Below are 6178 nucleotides of genomic sequence, written 5' to 3'. Positions count from 1 at the left end.
CTGTCCTATCATCTCCCAATGCCTCATTAAACTATGACAAATTACACTTAGCCATGATTTATGGCTGTTTCCTTGATTACCAGTAGAAAGCCATCATAGATAGTGCAGAATCAGGCAGAGATGTTAACAGAGCAAGTGTGTCCTTTCAGTTGTCCTAGAGCAGGGGTGTCAAACTCGATTTTATTGAGGGCCGCATCAGGGTTGTGTTTGACCTTGGGGGGGGCAGTGTGGGCATGGCCAGCTCAACTCATATTGGGGGTACCTGTGGTGGCCCGAGCATTCTGCCAGAGAAAATGTGATCCTGAGCTCCGTTTTCAGCTGCGACGGCCTCCTGCAATCCTCTGCCAGTGAAAATGGAGCTCGCAAGGGCAGCCTATGGCCCTTCTGAGCTCCATTTTCTCTGGCAGAGGCACTGAGGGCGGGTCCTTCACTGTTTCCAGGGTGGCCCCACGGGCCAGATCTAAGCACCCCGTGGGCCGGATGCAGCCCCTGGGCCTTGAGTTTGACACCCCTGTCCTAGAGAGCCCCACCTGGGCCACTTGAATTGTTGCAGCAGATTGAGGTTTGCAATCTACTTATGAAAGACCAGGACTCGAGACCACGAAGGTGCGAGAGAAACAGGTTTATTGATGCATCGAGTTCAGCATGCTAACACACCAAAATCTGAACTGCCTGGGCTTTGCCCAGGATGCCACTTTTATGCCGTGTATTCCACACTGTGCATTCTCAAGGCGTTTCCATACACGAGACAAACATGACATTTCGAAAAGGAGAAGTTCACTTTGGAATGTTACAAACAGAGAAGTACATAAATTTATAATATTCAGCATATTAGGATTTATAGTATTCGGCATATTAGGATCTCCTAACCTGGCCAGCCACTGGTGGGTTTACCTGTGCACCCCCTCTTGCATCATTCCCCCCTTTTGAAACTGCACCCAATCCAAAGACTACTGTGTAGTTTCATAAATGGCAGGTTCCTCTCCATTGAGCATGAGCCCGACATATTCGCTCGAACGTCCTTCTTCTGAGCGTCCTACCAGGGCCAGGACCTTTGCAGTAGCCCGTTTCTCTACCAGGAGGGATAAAAAGTTTGTGATAGTATGGACAAAGATTGGCATAATGCAGGGGATGATAACACAACCTGCTGTGATCAGGCCAATGAAGGCAACGATGGCCTGCAACCCTGGCAATTTTGGGAACCAGGAGTTAAAAGTGGAGGGTAAATCAAATCCTTTCCATTCCTGCCCCGGGAAATGAGTGAGTTGCCGCATTTCTGTGGTGAGCTGCTTAATGACACTTCCAGTCTCATCAATTTGAAGGCAGCAATTAAACAAGTTGAACTTCCCACAGACCCCTCCTTCCCTTGCGAGGAGGTAATCAAGAGCCAATCGATTTTGGTACACTGCAGTACGGAGTTTGTCAGTAGCAGTGGAGAGGATATTCAAAGATTTATCAATCCTCTCCCCAGCCAAGTCCAATACTTCCTGCAGGCGCATGATCCGGTTGATCATGTAAATGGGGGTGCGGTAACCCCAAGACCCATCCTCAGCCCAAGTGGCCCTCCCATAAGTGCATATGATTCTCTCTGAGCTCCACATGTTGGATTTCTCGTATTCAGCCAGTTCCTTACAGGGAAAGTTAGAGAAGGCTGTGTCAGCCTCCCTCCTCTGACGTGTGGGGCCCACTGAGTCATACAACGGGACCCCTAGCACCTGTCATGATTGGATGGGCAACAGAAAGAACACAGGAGCCTGAACATCCAAGAACACAGGAGCCTGACCAATCCTCAGGGAGGACTTCGTAGGACAATGTTCCACGAATCCAATACATGTTCTTCGAGGCTTCCCAAGGGCCAGATGGGGTCTGTGGCTTTTTCCCATTTTAAATTTTAGTGTGTCCTTCTGTGGGCCCTGCAGGCATTGAGTGCATTCCAATGTAGAGGGGGTAATGGCCACCCGTGTGGTCCTGGGTTCTCTTGGGGCTCCCTTTTCCTTCCCTTGTGGGCTGCCTCTCTCACCCTCCTGAGGGGTCCGTGTGGGACAGGGGTTCCTACCCTGTTGTAGGAGTGGCTCCAGAACCACCGTTCCCTTTCCCTGTGTATTTAGGGTGGCTATAGCTGTTCTGCTGAGGGTCTTGTACAGTGTCCCCGCATGGCATTGATATGATTCCAAGTAGTTGGATTGGGTTATCCAGACCTCCAGGCAACTGGCTTTAGCACTATTGTTGCGCGTTATACCTATGCGCCAGTACTTACTCAGGTCTTGTGCATTCATGCTTGACAGATTCTCATCCTCTGACCACCATTGTAGAAACCACTGATTCCCTACATCCTCAATAAGCTGACAAGTTATCTCCACTATTATGGGAATCTGGTCATAAGTTATGTCATATTCCATTTTCAGGCTGAAATCAAGGGGGGCCCACTTCACCCGAGCCCTTGTCCTTTCTGGAAAGGGGTCTGGGAAGGGTCTCTGGCACATAATGGTTGAATTGTATCATTTGTTTGGTGCCCAAGATGTGACATTGGGGTCCATACGACACTGCCAATAGTTCCCTGTCTCCTCTGAACAGGGGGATAGCCCCTCCTCCAGATGGCAATTTAATAACCAGTGTTCATTATACACAAAATGCAGTCCCTGTTCACCCTGATAAAAGCAGTCTTTGCAAAGGGGGAAGGGCCCTAAACCCATTTCCTCTAGCATCAGCTCAGAAGTTACCAGTGGAGGGGAGTCATTTGTAGAGGTGAGGGGGCCTAGCTTCCAGTGGTTGGGGAGTACCCTCATTCCCCCCTTTAGGAAAGGATGGAGTGGGAAAGGGGGTAGGGTCCACGTAATCATAGGGAACATCCCATACCACCAGTGGGGCCTCACCCTTCGCTCTGGCCAGGATTGCTTGATAGAAATAAAGAGAGTTAATGAGAATAGAAATGAATAGGAGAAAAACCACAATCAGAACTGCCGGAATCAGGCCTCTCCTAATGCACGCAGTTTGGCGTACATGCTGGTCAGTCTCCATGGTTGTGCCAGGGCGTTGGGCGGGGGCAGAGCTTCCACGGTAGATGCAGTACGTTGCCTGTGCGATGGATGTCAACATCCAGAGTGACACCTGCAGCGGGCGCTGGTTCTTCACCACCTGTTCGTAGAGCGACAGCTTCCCGTGTGTCTGCAGAAGAGGTGGGGTTCCACCGGTGCTTCCGGAATGTGAGGCGCAGAGGCTCCGCAGGGTCACTGGAGGCCTTCTAGCAAGTTTTTGCAGCCAACTTGAGATGGGTCCAGTGAATCCAAGGCTTAATTTCAGCTACCTTAACAGCAAGGGGAGAACAAATAACAACAGTATACGGCCCATGCCATTTGGGGCCCAATGGTTCCTTCCTCCAGTCCTTCACCCAGACTTCTTGTCCTGGGTGGAAGTTGTGGACTGGAGTTACAATTACAGGAGCATAATCGAGCATAAAAAGCCTCGGGGCTTTCAGTAGCACCTTGAGTGATGAGGCTGGGTTTAGACATATTGGTTGCTGGTTTTCCTCCCAGCCAGACAGCCCTTACAATTAACTGTTGATAATTGCATAGCAGTCAGCTGGTGGGGGTCATAGGGGCTCCATCTGGGGTCCCTTGAAGGGAAGCGTTGCTCAGTAAAGTCAGCCAGAGTGGTGTGGGCAGGGACATCATGTTTTAGAATGTTAAACACTGCAATTCTAATCTTCTCCCTCTCTACAGCATTAAACAGGGTAGTCATTAGCTGTTGGAGATCTAGCCAAGTAGGGTGGTGGGTGTCCACAATAGTTTTAACCAGATCAACCACCTCGTTTGGCTTGGCACTATAAGGGCCATAGTGAAGTTTCCAATTGAGCAGATCAGAGGTGGTAAAAGGGATATATTGAAACAGTGAGGCTGTGGAGATTTGGCATGGATTGCTTGGATCCACTAAAAACTGATCCACTCTCTGAAGTGGGGCTGTCAAAATAGGAGCAGTTTTGTCTCTGGTTCTAGCTGCCACCAGCTGGTCCTCACTTGGTTCTGGCTTTCCTCCCACAGCTCCCAGCAACTGCTCTATCTCCTCTTCTTTCTTCTCCCAAAATTCTGGCCCCCGTGTTTCTGGTGAGCTCAGAGGGTCCACATCCCCTGTCCTTCTGACAGGACTTTCTTCTGACATCATAGAGGTCACAACATCCAGCCCTCGCTCTATCCACTCCACAGATGATTGGCTTGTTGATGCCCTCAAGTCTCCTTAGCTACTAGGTGTGGCTCCCTTTAGGCATGGTCGGGGTGAGGGTCATGGTGCTGATCCTCTTCCTCTTACTGCCACCGGTGGTTGGGGCAACTCTTCTGGGGCACTAGCTAGGATTGGTGGTCTCTGCTTGGGACATTTGGGGCGTGTAACCCGAACAGCCATAAGCATACACTGTTTGTCTTTGCATCTTTCTAGCCAAGCTGTCTCCTCAACAAATTGTACCACACGTCAATACACGGGGCCTGATCCAGATGTCCTACATCGGGATCAAACACTAACCTATGGACATTTAAAGCTATGGTGGGATCAAAAGTGCCTTTGTCAGGCCACCCAAAACCAAAAGTGGGCCATTCAGATTCACAAAAAATTTTAAGCTCATGCCTGCTCCACTCACTGCCATAATCCTGGGTCATATACCCTTCTTTAAAATGTTTTAACATACATTGTAAGGGGGTCAGGGGAACACTGCTGCCACCACCCATGGTCCTCCCAGGGCACCAGACAACAAAGATTTAGCAGTCACCCCACACAGGCTCTGACCCAGGGTACCGGATCGACACGGCCACCGTAGGGAAATGCAGTAGCCCCCCTCAATCACACAAACACACATACTCTAAACAATCCTCCCAAAACCTTCCACCTAGCAAGGGAGATCGGGCCTCACCTCTGGCTCAACAAGAAGTCCAGGCCTAATGGGGTACAGTACTTGCCTCCTGTACTTGGCTTCCCTCCTGCGATGCTGGCCAGCCTTCAGATGCCTGCTCTCTGGTCCTTGTTCTGGTGGTTCTTGGAATCACCAACCGCTGCTGCTGGAGCCCTCTGCCACTGGGAAGTCCCTCGGATCAAGGGTCCGTTGACGCCAGGGAGGTTCCCCCAGACAGGATGAGCCCCGACACTGGGGTGGACGTTCCAGAGGGTCCCAAGACCCCTCGACTCCTGGCTGGCCCGCCAAAAATGTTGCAGCAGATTGAGGTTTGCAATCTACTTACGAAAGACCAGGACTCGAGACCACGAAAGTGCGAGAGAAACAGGTTTATTGATGCATCGAGTTCAGCGTGCTAACACACCAAAATCTGAACTGCCTGGGCTTTGCCCAGGATGCTACTTTTATGCCATGTTCCACACTGTGCATTCTCAAGGCGTTTCCATACACGAGACAAACATGACATTTCAAAAAGGAGAAGTTCACTTTGGAATGTTACAAACAGAGAAGTACATAAATTTATAATATTCAGCATATTAGGATTTATAGTATTCAGCATATTAGGATCTCCTAACCTAGCCAGCCACTGGTGGGTTTACCTGTGCACCCTCTCCTGCATCAGAATATGTATGGACTTCAACCCCCAGAATTCCCAAAACTCCTTTGCTGGCTGGGGAAATAAATGAAGGGACAGTAGTATAGATCTATTTCAAGCTATTTAGCTGTCATCAGCTAGCAATAACCTTACTGGGATTTGAACTTGGGCTGTTTTTATGTGTTAGGCAGTTATATTAACCTCTAAGCCACAAGCTCTCCTTCCTTATCTACTGAGCCAGGGAAATGATTAAGTGGTTTTTTTCTTTTGTCAAAGCACCTGGTAAGCCCAAATATGGGAGGGAGCATAGTGCTTCCCTTTTGCCTTTCAGTCCCACTCCAGGAGTCTTCCATGTAACATGTGAAAAAAGTTTGAATCCCAGTAAGGGTATGGCTAGCTGATGAGAGCTAAATAGCTTGAAATAGATCTATACTAGTCTCCCTTTATTTATTTATCAGCACAAATACACACACACACACACACACACACACACACACACACACACACACACACACATATATATATATGTTATATTTATGCTGATAAATAAATAAAGGGAGACTAGTATAGATCTATTTCAAGCTATTTAGCTCTCATCAGCTAGCCATACCCAAGTTTGGGAATCGAACCTGTGCTCCATTGCCTCC

General features: G+C 49.0%; 1 long non-coding RNA gene across 1 annotated transcript; it reads right to left on the bottom strand.

The window, feature by feature from the left end:
- Window positions 1-607: 607 nt before the first annotated feature.
- Window positions 608-5753, bottom strand: LOC148043051 (uncharacterized). Its single transcript, XR_015698357.1, has 2 exons — window positions 4940-5753; window positions 608-3300 (listed from the first exon to the last, which is right to left on the bottom strand). It is a non-coding gene; the product is annotated as an uncharacterized LOC148043051 (long non-coding RNA).
- Window positions 5754-6178: the final 425 nt, after the last annotated feature.

The sequence above is a fragment of the Thamnophis sirtalis genome, unplaced genomic scaffold, assembly GCF_051295495.1.
Source record: "Thamnophis sirtalis isolate CommonGarterSnake01/CBP01778 unplaced genomic scaffold, rThaSir2_p1.2 scaffold_13, whole genome shotgun sequence".
In the NCBI taxonomy this organism is placed as follows: domain Eukaryota; kingdom Metazoa; phylum Chordata; class Lepidosauria; order Squamata; family Natricidae; genus Thamnophis; species Thamnophis sirtalis.
The sequence above is the reverse complement of the archived record's forward strand: the minus strand, read 5'-3'. Positions and strand labels throughout refer to the sequence as shown.